Source organism: Typopeltis vanoorti, chromosome 8 (genome assembly GCF_054136105.1).
Source record: "Typopeltis vanoorti isolate ZY-2024b chromosome 8, IOZ_Tvanoo_1.0, whole genome shotgun sequence".
Lineage (NCBI taxonomy): Eukaryota > Metazoa > Arthropoda > Arachnida > Uropygi > Thelyphonidae > Typopeltis > Typopeltis vanoorti.
Genome location: NC_143556.1, coordinates 105,019,539 through 105,034,812, shown reverse-complemented (window position 1 = coordinate 105,034,812; position 15,274 = coordinate 105,019,539). Strand labels below are relative to the sequence as shown.

The window sequence follows — 15,274 nt, the reverse complement described above, 5'->3', positions numbered from 1 at the left end:
AATGGGATCAGATTTAGCGATGATGCATTTTCCGCTGTTTTCTTTATAAATATTAAAAAAAAATTTCACAAAAAAGCAGTGATTCTTTCCCCAAAATTAACTGATTTATCTTCCAAGGATAGGCAACAGAAACCAGTAGAAATATCATAAGTGTCCTAGAAGAAAGACATATTCTAATTCCCTGAAAACTTCCAGTTGGACTCAACTTGAAAATACAAATACAATTTTGTGTTTTCATATCTCCTAAGTGCACTTAAAAATTATTGCTACGCCGCTTGCGAAATACAACGGAAATCACCATACACTATGAATGTATGTTGTGCTGCCATCTAGAATCCAATAAGTGAATTACTATAAATAAAATGCAGCCTGAATCGAGAAATTTAAGTGTATTAATACAAAAATTAGTCTCCCATAAAACTACTGGCCCCATATAGATATTATTTATCAAAAGAAATATTATTATGTTTATTACTGCCGTCTTTATCTATCTTCTCTCTTTTGTTTTATACATAGTATAAACAAGATTACTTGTGGCGCCATCTCGTGTAAATAATCAGCAGCTTTGCAGCTTAGTCATATTTTAAAGATAAAATGTTGCTATTATTGAATTTAGTTTAAGTTGTTTATACTCCCATAAGAATTTCAGCCAAATCGAATAAAAATGAAGGAGAACTGTAAGAGTAACGTCATATGCAAACACCTCTACATTTCTCACCACTCCCCAAATCACTGGTCTTCAACCAAATTTGGAACATGACTGTTTCTGACATTTCTTAAAGTCATCTGAGAAATTCAGCTAAATAGGACTAAAATGAAAAAGAAGACAGGGAGAAGGGCAAATGCAGAGTTCGTCTTCTCCGCAGCTATCTGTGCAAACAACACTATTCAGCTGCTTTCATCCAAATTTGGAATAATACAGCTCTTTCTGACAATGCTTGATGTCTCCTGAGACATTCAGCCTGATCGGCCAGAAACGTAGAAAGGATTGCAGCAAAGGGAATTTTCTTGCTTCGTAAACTCATTCAACCGCGTTCGACTAAATTTAGAATACGGTCGTTTCTTACAGTGCTAAAGATTCATTGATAATTTCCGCAAGCAAAACTAGATCGAAAGAAATATCGGTTTATTTTCTAGATTAACTAGCAAATAAAATGCCGCATACACTAGCTCTATGACGCATTATTCAACCAATTTAATCGATTTCCACTTTTTTATTCTTCGGCAGCTTTAAGCTTCACTGCCTCATTTTCTTAAAGGTGATATCCTATAGGGAAAAAAATCTATTTATTAAAAAAAAAAAGTGAACACACACACACATATATATATATATATAGTTTCCGTATTATGGCCGCATGTCAGATTTACCAAAAATAAAAAATAAATAATAAAAAAAAATAAACACAAATCATTCAGAATTGCCATATGACAACATACGGCATATTAACAAATTATTTTTATAAATAAATTTTAATAATTATAAATAAAACAGGCGAAGGTATTCCACTACACGGTTTATCATACACTGATTTTTAATGCTCAAATTTTAATTTGTTATTCTGATAAATAGGTTACAGCATTTTAGGTGCGTTTCGCAAAACGCGTAAGCACCTATGAGTCGTTTGGCCTGCGTCGATCGAAAAGCAAATTATTCCTGGACTCTTGGGATGGATTTTGTTCGATTTAGTAGTATTATATATTATATATTTATATTCTGGGCTGTTCCGAGAAGTATGGCTGCATGATAAACACCACTGACTCTTTCAGAAAGGCGCCAAAATTCAGGATATAGCATATCGCTAAAAGCTGCCTTTATTAACTCATTATCAAAAATAATGCCTAAGCTCAGAATTTTTATTTTATTTATTCTGTTTAATCATCAAATTCAACATTTTTTTTTTTTTTTTTTTGTTCCGCCATCTTATGTGCTGTTTAAAAATGCACATAAAACGGGCGATTTAGCGGCAGCTACAGTGTAATATATGATTTATGCGATTATATCTTATAATTTGTGTTTAGCCATACAGAGCATTCGTTGAGTAACGGAAGCTAAAATGAGTATTCATAACAGTCTAAATCAGCGCTTTCCACTCTGTGGGACGAGGCCCCCTCGGGGGCCGTTAGTTTTGTTGAGGGGGACGTGAAATAATGAAAACAAATTTAAAATGTTTTAAGACTAAGTAGATTTGTTTTATCTTAAAATAAACGTATTTAATTTTTATTATTTATTATTTCTTTTTGTTATTTTTTATATTTTAATGGAAACATACAAAAATATACAGACATACAAATATATTTTGGAAAAAATTGGAGAAAAGAGGAAAACTAATAATAATGGCGAATACCTGTTGGATTTCTGCACAGGATATGGACTGGTTATTACTAACACTATGTTCCAACATAAAAATGTGCACAAATTCACATTGAGAGAGAGGAGCAAGGAATAAGAAAAGTCTCATTGACTGTGTTATTGTCGATAGTGATGTTTTCTCCCTGGTGCAGGACACCAGAGTGTACAGAGGATTTGAAATTGGAAGTGATCACTATTTAGTCTTGAGCAGGATAAAACTGAATTTCATTCAAAAAAAAAAAAACATGTAAGGAAGTTTCAAAGCGAATAAAAGTTGATCAGCTCTCAGATGTGAACTGTAGACTAAAATACACAAAGATTATTCAAGAAAAAATGAAAGTGTTTGAGAACAGGAATCCAAACCTTGGAGATTAGGTGGCAAGCCTTGAAGAAAACCTGATTGATTCAGCCAGAGAGGCATATGGTGAGATTGTCTGCAAGGATAGGAAAATCAGAACTCCATGGTAGGCACAGAAAGTTAAAGAGGTAGTGAAGGAAAAAAAGAAAGCATATCAAAAGTTCTTGGCAAATAAGTCAGCTTGTGCTCTTAGAGAATACAGAGAAAAATGTAAGAAAGCTAAACACTGTGTAAAATTAGCTGAACTAAAGTCATGGGAAGACACCGGTAAGAACATAGAAAATAAATATCAAGGTGGTGGCAAAATATTTTGGAAGTTATTGAAGAAGCTTCGAAATGGAGGAAAGAGTGTTGTAAAAGGAATTAGAGATGATAAAGATGACATAAAAACTGAAGAAAAAGATATCCTTGAAGTATGGAGTAATTACTTCGAAAAATTGCTAAATGAAACAAGCAGTGATTGCACAATGGTAAAAAACACTCAACAGGCATCCAGTCAGGAATACATATCCATACTAGAAGTAGAAAAAGCCATCAAAGGCTTGAAATGCGGAAAGTCAGCAGAAATAGATGATATTCGACCAGAAATGCTGAAGTATGGTGGCATAAAAGTCTTACAGTGGCTGCACTGCATAGTTCAGAAGGCCTGGACAGAAGAACGAATTCCCGATGATTGGAGTAGAGCTCTCATAGTATCCATACATAAAAAGGGAAATAAAACTGAATGTGAAAATTACGGAGGTATTTTCCTACTGCCTGTTCCTAGTAAGATTTATGTAAGTATACTTGAGAAACGGTTGAGAAGAATTGTGGAAGAAAAGCTTGGTGAAGAACAAGCTGGATTCAGGCCAAATAGAGGCTGTCGGGATCAGATCTTCACTTTACGACAAATAGTTGAGAAATCATGGGAATATAACAAAGATCTGTATTTAAGTTTTGTCTATCTGGAAAAGGCATATGACAAGGTGCAAAGAGAGAAGCTATTCAATACGCTGCAGTTATATGGTGTCAATGGGACATTATATCAAGCAATACTTAGTCTTTATTTGAGTTGTGAGTCAGCAGTTAGAATTGAAGGAAGTACAGGAAGATGGTTTAATGTTAAATCTGGTGTCAGACAAGGATGTACATTATCCCCGCTGTTATTTATTATCTATATGGATCACGTTATGAAGGAAAGTAGTATTAAACCGGATAGTAAAATTGGAGATGTTAATCTCAGCTCTTTGCTTTATGCGGACGATGTTATACTTCTAAATAAATCCGCTACAAGTCTGCAAGATTCCCTGACTAAATTGAATAACTGTTGTAATAGATATGGTATGAAGGTCAGCAATAACAAGACAAAGACAATGAACATAGGCAGAATCGTTGAAAATGTCAACTGTGTTGTAAATGGAGAACCTGTGGAACAAGTAAAACATTTCAGCTACTTAGGCACGATTTTTACTGAAGATGGTAAATTAAATATAGAAATAGACAACAGAATCAATAAAGCTTGTGTGGTAGGAAGTCAGTTGAATAAATTCATATATAATAAGAGAGAAATTAGTCGGAACACTAAATTAGCTGTATAGAAGACAGTGTTCAAACCAGTTTTAACTTATGGATCTGCGAGTTGGGTTAGAGTAAAGCACTTGACCAAAGACTTGAGACTGCAGATATGAGATCCTGAGGAAGATTAGGTGCACGAACAGATGGCATCAATGACAATATCATATTAAAAACAAGGATATTAGGAAAGAACTTCACATTGTCAGCATCCAGGTTGGCGGCAAACGACCCAGATGAAGACCAAGATATAGGTGGTTTGATACGGTACAAAGTGCCTTAGACGATAGAAATATAAGATCTGATAATGTTGGAGTCTTCACAAGTAACAGACTGATTTGGAGGAAAATTGTAGATAGGAAGTTAGTAATGATGTAATTTTTCATGTAGTACTATCATATCCTGTACACCCCTTGAGGATACATGGCGGGAATTTGATGATGATGGTGGTGATAAAAAATAACACATTGGTGTTGATTCATAAATTTTGCTTTCTGCGTATTTCGGCGCTTAATGAATATTAGTAAATATATGCTTATTCATATAAGTTTCATTTCAAAAGGTATTGATAAGAAACACAAAAAAGGGTTAAATACGCGAAATCTTGCGCTTATTTGAAACGGCCAAGTTTTTCGCGCTTTAAATTAACGTTTCATTGCTAATGTACACAGGAGCGGACGATGCGCGTGAAAGAAATACGCTTGGGGCTGCCCCCCGAAGCGTATTTCTTTCACGACTGCGAACTGCGCTGATAGCACATATAGCATATAAATACAATAAATATTATAATAATATATGTCTGTATTACGATTTTTTTTTCCAATGGGGGGCGTGAAATATTTTAATTTTTCCAAAGGGGCCTTTACATCCATAAGTTTCGGAAGCACTTTGGTCTGTGATTTTACTGAATGATGTACTTTCATCGAAATTGTCACAAAAAATTTGTCAATAAATGCAAATCAAAAGATTTGCATTTGTTACCAATTTATACAAATAAAGCAACACATAATGCTTTGGTTTTATTAAACAAAAGTTTCAACACGTGATACATTACTAACTTAACTCATCTCATCTTCAACAGGAGTTTATTTTCAAATGCGCTACTAAAGTATCATTCAGATCATAAAATTATTTTATTTTGTAGCACTCTTCAGAATATTATTTTTAATACTACTACTACTACAACTATTATTATTATTATTATTATTATTATTATTATTATTATTATTATTATTATTAATGTTGTTGTTGTCTGTTCCTTTCTTTATATATACAAAGATAAAAGACAGACGCAAGAGTAAAATAAAAGCATGCTCAAAGACGAATGGACCTATCCAAATCTTAGAGTGTAGTCTATTAATCATATGCATAACTACATCATGCTTTCTAATATCACTAACTATTTACTTAGTTGTGCTGTAAATTTAACTTACAAATACATTTAAAATATTCAAACCTAAAAAAAAAGCGACTTGCTTGGAGAATTCTTTGAATATTTATTAAAAATAAAGAATACAAGATTGCAGTTCATTACTAAGCTTTAAGACTGCTTTAATTTGATGAAACTGAATTTCAATATCCGATAGTGAATTGCAGATATTGCAAAACCTGGGCTTCTGCATAGCCACCGATGAGTATCCAAACAAATCAACAACGGCCGTCTTTTCCACCTATTAAAGATGTCTGTATGCACAGCAAAAACTAAGAGTTTATGATTTAAATATATTGTCTGATATTGGAGTAACACGACAAAACAAGGGGCAAACATTGCAATCAATATTTTGTATTTTGATTTTGACAATACTGAGGTTTCGCGGTTATATAACAATAAAAAGAGCGGTGAGTGATCATATATTTTCGCAAGTTTTATTTATTTTTTTCTTTAAAAATCAATAAGCTGATTTTGCGAGACAGCATCAAACTCCTATGAACGAAAGAGTAGTCTATCTCTGCTAATTATCAAACCATTCAGTAACAACGTCGGATGATTTTATAAAGTGGAGAATGCTGATGTTAAACTGATGGAGATATATTTTCGTTATCTCTCTCTCTCTCCCCTTAATACAATTTAAGATATAAAAAATAAGAAAAAAACATTAACGCCTTATGTATGAAACATTACATTCTAATGTGTGTTCTAAAATAACAAAGCAAATCGTATTTCTTTTGTAAAAAATCAGATTTTAAAAAATTGTTTACGAAAATTTTCTAAATTATAATCATATATTTTGTTTGTTTGCTAATATTTTTTTATCAAGAATACTACATCACATTCAAAAATATGCCATTTATTTTCAACGTGGCAGACGAAACCAAATATTTTTGGAGAAATGAGATATTTTGAAAAGTTCGGTTTCTTTTTGTACAGAGGATGTACATCAAGATCGTGCGATTAAAAACACAGTGGCTAAAGTTCACTGAAAAATAGAGGCCTACTCACAACAAACAAATACGCCTAAATGTCAAAGTAAAAAATAATAAAAAGAACATTAACAGACACAGTGCAAGCTTTATACTTTCAACCACAAAGAGTGCGACATGGTGATGTAAATAGCGTTTAATTAATATTTCATTAATCATAACTCAATCTATATAATTCCTCGCCACTAAAGATAATTTTGTTGTCGCTTCTAGGAAACTAAAATGTGTCAAAGCAGAGTGTGAGTGTAAGTTTAGTCTGCAATAACGGATTAAACCTGGCTTTGACACGTGAATCCATTACTCGAAGGTCGACGCAGTTTTGAAAGGTAGTGTAATATCGATATTATTAGTTCCGGTTATATAGCTCAATTAATCTTGTCTATGTCATGGTGTACTTGACAGAGATCAATTAATAAGCAACTCAGACGATAGCAGAAACAGCCAAAGTGAAGACAGCAGGGAAGAATTCAACATCAATTTATGAGGCAAGCGTGGCATAATAGATTGACAAAACAGCTTATACCATAACGATGAAACTGAAAAATTGACAGACTATCTCTCAGGTGGAGAGAGAGAGTAGTTCATTGTTTTTTTTATCGTTTTATTATACAGATTCGGATATAAACTAAACATTTATTTATGAGCCGGAGTTTATTATTTCTTCAATAGTTTCCCCACACTTCAGAAAGAGATCAGTACTACATCCTGCAGAAAAGAATTTACATCAGCGAACTGACTGGAACAAGTGAAGAAATGAAATATTACTCTCTTTCTGGCCAATTACTATTTCTCTAACTATTGAATACATTGTGGTCCCAGAAATACAAATATAAACAATGTGACCACCACAGTCCTTAGGTATCTGAGCATACAAAACGCAAAAATATATGACAAGAACTGTAGAGAATTTATGATTCATATTAAGTTAAGAACAAAATAAATAATCATAATTGGACTGAACGTGTAATTAAAATCGCAGTGAAACTTATTTACAATGAATCCATAACGCCATAGTGATATTCTAACATTAAAAAAGAAAAATTGTTCTTTAATGTTGAGAGAGTGAAAAAGAGAATTGGAAAAAAAATATCCAAAGTCATCACAGTGCAACCTTACAGCGGAGAGCAGATGACACTTGCTACTTAGGCAATGAACGATGCCTCATCACTCAACAGAGCGGGAGATGTGATGCATTTGGTAGCGGCAGTCTTAATACCTAAAAATAACGATTTTCGTTGTCTCTGTATATAAAGTAATTATTACTTCAAAGCAACTACGGCTGTGAGACGAATTTAAAATTTGTTAAATGTAGTCTTGCCGCCAGTTTACTGTGCAGCAAGACGAATTGCCAGATTCTGGAGAAGTCCTCCAACCGCCGTATGATACCGATAAACTCATCTGAAAGAAAAGGAGAGTGAAGGTAATGAAGTTCACTGTGTTGGGGAGAGAACTGTCTCTCCAACACAATCCTAAATCTGAATTCATCTCCTCAAAGGATATTAGAGCAGAAAACTTTTCACTTCTTCAGAGGTTAACTACTGCTGTTATCACATCAGCAGCTGGCATGGCGAGCTCTCTCTCTCTCTCTCAAACACGCGCACACACACAAACGCAAGCACGCACTCGCACGACTTAATTTTGGGCTGATTTCCCAGAAAGGATTCGAAAAATATAATCATTTTATTTGACCTTTTTTTTTTATATAAGGAAAAATGAATGACGTGAATGAATGACGGGGATTTAATGAATTCCCGTGGAATTGATTAAATTCCAGGAATGTCATTCATTCCTGAAATGTTTCAAGAGCTGAGTGCCGTTTAAGCAATGAGTGTTGATTGGACAGTTAGAGCGAATGAATAGGCACAATCGGAACAGAAAAATTCTGTTTTGTAGAAGACAAAAGCATTCTGAATATCTTAATAGCAATAACACAACAGAAAGAACATTCGCTACTAACAAAGAACTGAATGCAATATTCATTTTCACTAAAACAGGAAATAAATAATAGAAAGAATAATCGAATTCATAAAAATGAACTGAATTTATTATCACATAACACGAATTGGTGCTTCGCCGTTATGATCATGATGAGTTAGTTTCTTTAGGCCTGAAAAAAGTCACGGGTGGCAAAATTTCCAGGTTCTCTCTCTCTCTCTCTTCTGAAAGATCTGTCATGTGTACGTAGTAACATGACAGATAGTAGTAGTTTGTCTACACACGACACAGATTTGCTATAGGTCTTGCGACCTGTTGTGTGTTGGAATTGATGATGATGATAATAATAATAATAATATATAAAACAAAATATAGCAGGAGTAAGCATGTTTCCATGTAAATTCTTGACGTAGAAAGGATGAAGGAATAGCCACCTACACGCATGACTAATCTGCAGATAGCTAAGCATTACTTAGCTGGTAATGTCGTAGCACCTAAAATGGAGTCAGTTCTTTTCCCCAACAAAATAGTCACGGAAGCACTATTCTCGTGAATCGCGCCTTTTACACCCCCCCCCCCTCTCTCTCTCTTTAATTATTTAATTTAATTTAATTTTAAGATAAACTTAAAGTTTATCTCAATAATGCCTTTCTACTGAAATCGGGGTAGATGCACGAATTTCCATGTGGGAATTTTGTAATCTCTGTATATATTTTTTTAAAAAAAGTAAAAAGAAACTTTTATTAGTTAAAATACACACATATTACTTTTAAAAAAACCTCTAAGTTCAACATTTAGTAGGTGAGTAGTAAGATCCGTGGTACTATTTTCTACAAAAAACTGCTAAGCATTTTTGTTAATTGTTCAGATGAATATCTGGAAATTTAAACAAAACATCACGTGATTATGAACGCCATTTTCTACTTCCAATACACTTGTACGTATATAGTAAGGGTCCTCAATCAGGTCTCTTCGCGGTCCGCATTAGGAAGCAAGCAAATTGTCGTGGTCCGGATCCCTTAATAGCTGAAGATTGAAATATCGGATCAGTATTTTTTTAGGAGGCACGCAATTTTATTTTCTGTTATTTATTACTGTTGAATACTTATAGATAGAATGTAAATTGTATAGCAAATTAAACTAGCAATTAACAAGAAATCAGCATTTCTTTTCCACAATGATTTCTTCGAAATACGAAACCAAATTTCTTCATTACACGGAAGGTGAGAAGAAAAGACGGGGACATCCATCGAAGTTAAGTTTGTTCGCAGATAAGAAGAGGGGTAAGAACTAGATTTTTCTTTCACAGAGCAGTGGGTGAATAGAACAGATTGCTTCTAGAAGTGGTGAGTGCATCTAGCGTGAATGAGTTAAAAGAGAGGGTATGACAGCTGGTTTGGGTGATGTATAACTTACTTCGATCAGTCCTTGACTCCCTGGAGGTTTCAGATGATAATAATAATAATATCAAAACCAAAAGCACTTAATATCTGTAGCAAATTTTGAAAATTTTTTGATCTCCGTTACACAGAATCGAAATTTGTTTTTAATAAAGTTCATAAAGTAACCTGCAGAAAACTTATATAATTACTTTATATGCAGACTGCGTTACGCTGAAATCGCCCGCAATCAGTAAAAAAATCTTTGTTGGTCGACATGCTGACTGCGGTTTACTCCCCCCAACTGATCCTAGGTGCAGAGTATTTCGCAATTTCACTCAGTGACTTATATACAGTTGCATCTGGATGTAAAATTTTGTAATTATACTACGTAAGGACTTATAGTGTTGACTGATTTATTCATTTTTGCCTAAGAGTAAATAAACAAAGTATCTTCACATTAGGCTACTTATATATAAAGGCTGTTGACTTTTATGACGTTTTTTTATTTTATTCGTGTGGGATTCCCCCCGTTCCTCGACCGCCCCTCCTAAAGAGGAATTAAGTCAGGGGTCGCCAAACTTCTTTGACCGTCGACCCCTTCAAGAGTTTCTTGACTTTTTATTGACCCCCTCTATTTTACTATTACGTAATTATAATAGGACAAGCAAAAAAAGACGCTTATGTGAGTTTTTAGATTGTTTATTTTATAGTTACAGTGTTTATTGTATGTATAATATAGTATATATTATTATATTACTATTACTACTACTACTATTACTATCACTAGTAATATCACTGGTATTACTAGTGATATTAATATACTGGTATTAATAAACTACTGGTATTACTACCAGTCCTGCTCAATTCTTCAACATAGAGAAGTTTAGTTCGTGAATGAATAACGATTGAATTATAATATGTATGTTGATGAATTTTAGAACATTAACGCTCACTTGTATGTCGATGCGCAAAAATGAGACTGGGATCGAATACTTGTGAGTATCAGTAAATAACAACCACGCACGTGTTGCAATCTCGCTCCCGCCGCGCCGGCCGGGCGGAAACCACTTCATCCGTTTATTGGTAAATACGTCATTTTGGCCTACTTGATTGGCCTCCGTAACCATTTTCATGACCTTGCTCCATCTTACAGGTCCTATTCATGTCACTGTTCCCACGATTCACTCTTGACTGCGTTGTCATTCAGGATGGAGGTAATCCAAGTTAACCGAATTAAATATTACCTGTACAATGATGTCTTATATTTTTTATCGACCCCAATCCCGAATCGACCCCTGGGGGTCGATATCGACCACTTTGGCGACCACTGGATTAAGTACTGTATCCTATGACTGTAATCCGTGTGTGTTCACGGGGCCGTTTTGCCTGCTTGCGGGATGAAAACCCCCAGTTTATCTGGGGGAAAAACCCTGCTGTCCACGCCCAAGACCGGCTAACTTGGCTATGGCTGAAGAAGATCCTTAAGCTCCTCATATCGTCGACGGGAATCGAACCTAGGCCGCTGCTTCCACAGACATATTGTTGCGAAGCGAATAGCCACTAGGCTAACTGCGTTGAGTTTATGACAGCAAACTCAACGCGGACATTAACTTTCAAATATCTTCAATGGAATATTATGAAAATAAGGAAATGAAATTATACGCATTAGAGTGGCATACAGAATGCCACTCTATGTCACCCAATTTAAGAATTTTAAGATTATATATCAAATACTAGGATGGTCTTTCATGTATCGAAAGAAAGCCGAGTGATTAAATTGAGGTGATACTGAACAGTACTCAAAGACATGGGATCCATGCGAAATAATCACCGTTGAATTTTTAAAAAATCCTTATAAACTCAAGATGCTATACAAGCTCTTCAAGACGAGGCTTTAAAAACAACTCGTACAGTCTGTTGTAAACAAGGAGAGGCTTTTACGAACTGAACTATGGAGTCACGCCAAAAGAAAAACTGTCAAACCGTCCTTGCTGATGACACTCACTTCAACAAGGTCATTATTTGTAGTATTACCCCTAGTGAAATATGTTTCAACATCTCCCATACAGCGTTCTCCCGTGCAACTTCGCAAAAAATGAAACCTCAAGGGTGGATGATTTCATCTACGAAAAGTCATGGTTACGATAGACACCATTTAAGAGCCCAAAAACTGCTTTGTGATTTTCTATTTCATCAGTTTTCTCACTTCATTTTTTCTATCTTAATCTCCAAACCCTACTGTAGTATCAATGCTTCATATGTTTTCGTTTTCTGTGCAAAGTACGACTTTTTTGTTTTTATCCCAAGCGTTGATTTTCCTTTTTTTTTTTAGGTTACTTTGGGGGTAGCATGCCACAGGACATTCACCTGGATTCGAAAGTTATAAAAATTATATAAGCGTCGATATTTTTACAATGTAAATATATTTTTAAAATAAAACGAAAAAAATAATACCTGTGGTCACGCCATTTATTTTTCTTTTAATAAAGACACAAGCCAAATGCATGCTGATCCTGCCCTAATAATTCTTTCTGGAACGAATACAGATACAGTAGTCGAAAGGGTATACATTACACGACACGTGATTTTGCTTTCTATATAACCAGTCTATAAACGAAATTCATACACGAAATAAATCGGACAAGAAACATCAATAGCCACAGAAAACATGAAAACGAAATCATCTGAACAAAAATGAACGAGAAAGGAAAAATTAGTAGTAACTTAAAATCAGTGATGCTTTTACGAATTACTAGGAATCCATTAAACGCACCATCACAAACTGAACGGGAAATCAGTCAAAGATCAATTCAAACCTGAAATTGACTAAAGATGACTACGATCTTTGATCATTTTCTCGTTTGAAGCCAAAATGATCACAGAGTTAAACAACTCACGGAATCTGTTTCACATAAAGAGATGTAAATATCACTTAACACTTCATTCACTCTCGCATCATGAAATGCAATTCACTCTATTCAAGAAAGCAAACAATCGACACGTGCACTTTATAGTGCGACTTCCAAAATTAAAGATTTTGCACAGCAATTTCCACATAAGAGTCCACTTTTCTTTCATGTACGAATGAAAGTTAGCTAGAGACAATGAAATTACAAATGTTGGTTTGTTTAATATTAACACTAAAGCAGCTATGATGTAAGTGTATTATGTATGTTATATATTTTGACGTTGAGGGAGAAAGAGGAATACAGTTTGAAGCAAAAAAAAAACTGCAACATTCGTTTCAGAATATGGAATTCTTCTTCGATTGACAAGGATAAAATACTTCTTACGTCTACGTAAATGCTGTTCTTCCTACTACGTCACAGAAACATTATTACAATTGAAATAAAATTGATAAAATTTGCATTCGAGTTCCAGAGCTACTAAATATATAATAACCAAATACTATAGGATTATTAAAAAAAAGCTGAAAGTTTGTGAGTATAATTAAAATAAACGTGATGTTACCATATCACGTGTATATATTCCAAAGAAAAAGATCTGAGTGAGAGCTATCCTCTTTTTTTTTTTTTTTTTTTTTCAAATGACAATCCCACACATGAAAGGTTGTATACCTATCCCACATAGTATCGCAGAGAGGATAATAATTAAATAATCCGGAAACTGTGCTCCAGCAACCAAACATGGAATATCTAAACCCGTTCAGGTCTCTAAAGGCAGTAACGGACGATGAAAACCATTTAAAATTTAAATGCTTTCTCAAACCTTCATGCCATGGTGGGATTTGAACCCATTGTCATTGAACTTTCTCTACAGTTTATACTGAAAATAAAATTAATAATAAAATAAATAAATAACTAGAGAGCCTGTGTAGCTCAGTGGAATGGCGAATAAACCACGATGGTTTGTAGGACTACAGAATTGCGAGAAGTAATTTCACGAAATTAAATAATCATAACAAATATTAATACACCTGAGGGTAAGAGCAGCTGTACATATTGTAAATATTATTTACTATGATGTATATATATGTCCTATTGGTTTAATAAGAAAGTCTCAGTAGAAGTGGCGTTTGCACTCCTCGGCGCTAGGCTACCCGAAGAATGGCTTAGGTTCAATTCTAGTGGCTACTAAAGGAACTTTCTCTAAGCCCCTTTCATCGACCGGCGAGTTAGTCGATCTCTTGCATGGGCAAGCAAGTTATTCGTGCAGAAAACTCAAGAAAATCGACCTGTAGAACCCACACTATTTCGGACTAAAAATATTCTGTTCGGGTTAGAGACCATGAGATGGCAGCACGTTATCCGTCTCTTCACTGGATGCCGCTTAAAATTAATGATAGTCTTGGGCTACCTATCTCTGATTGGGTACTAGTGGAGATTGACTGCCTGTTCAGTCTCCAGATGTTAGTTAGGGCTAAAACGGCCTTACCTACTTACTCCCTATAAAGGAATAAAAGGCGTTAGCTGATTTTTTACATAAATAACTACAGGAAGGCCTGGCATCCGCGAAGAAGTTGTGGAACCAGCCTGCTGTGTTTTCTTATGAAAATAAAGCACTGGTAAAGAAGGGCAGCGAAAGGTGAGTCTACTATGCTGACTTTTTTTGTGTGTGTCACTACAAGCATCATGGAATACTCTTCGCAAATGCTTCGCCATAAGGAACAGCAAATCTAATTGCTTAAAACTGAAGGATAAAAAAGGAATACCATGACTTCCAAGAATGGTAGGAAAGATGCAAACTTCAGTCATGGTTCGTTTTCAGCAGATGCTTTCACGATGCAATCAGATGAAGGACAAGTCTCTTTTAGTAGGATAATTTTGAGTTCGAATCTCGTAAAGGAAATGACAGCTCTTTAAAACTGGAGCTGAGTTAAATAGTCTCAGACAGAGGTGATATACCGCAGGACAAACAACTAACGGCTAATTAATTCTAGACAACACAAACTCGACTCCAGTGATAAGACTGCGTTTGCAACGCAGCATAGTTAATCTTCATGACAAGTCTGTATGTGGGTAAAGCAAACAACTGTTGTGTTATTTTAAAGGAAAATTGATAACGGATATTATATTTCTAGAAGAGACAATCGTTAATGAACATCATTATATTAAGTGCTTCTTACCAGGCTGGATATTCCAAGAATACAGTTTAAAAGGACGCAGCCTAGCCATATTAACATCAAAGATAACTGAGGCAATTCTTTGATAAAGGACGACAGGAAAATGGGCATTGAACAATTCAAGGACTGTCGTCAGATCTTCTAACGTGTTTGTGATTAATCTCGTGAAGTTATGTTAAAGTAGAAGCATTCAT

At 34.7% G+C, this 15,274-nt stretch overlaps 1 protein-coding gene across 8 annotated transcripts in view; it reads right to left on the bottom strand.

Moving 5' to 3' along the window:
- LOC150104251 (uncharacterized) overlaps positions 1 to 15,274 on the bottom strand; it is a 1,804,220-nt gene that overhangs the window by 1,691,264 nt on the left and 97,682 nt on the right. The window lies entirely within an intron of this gene.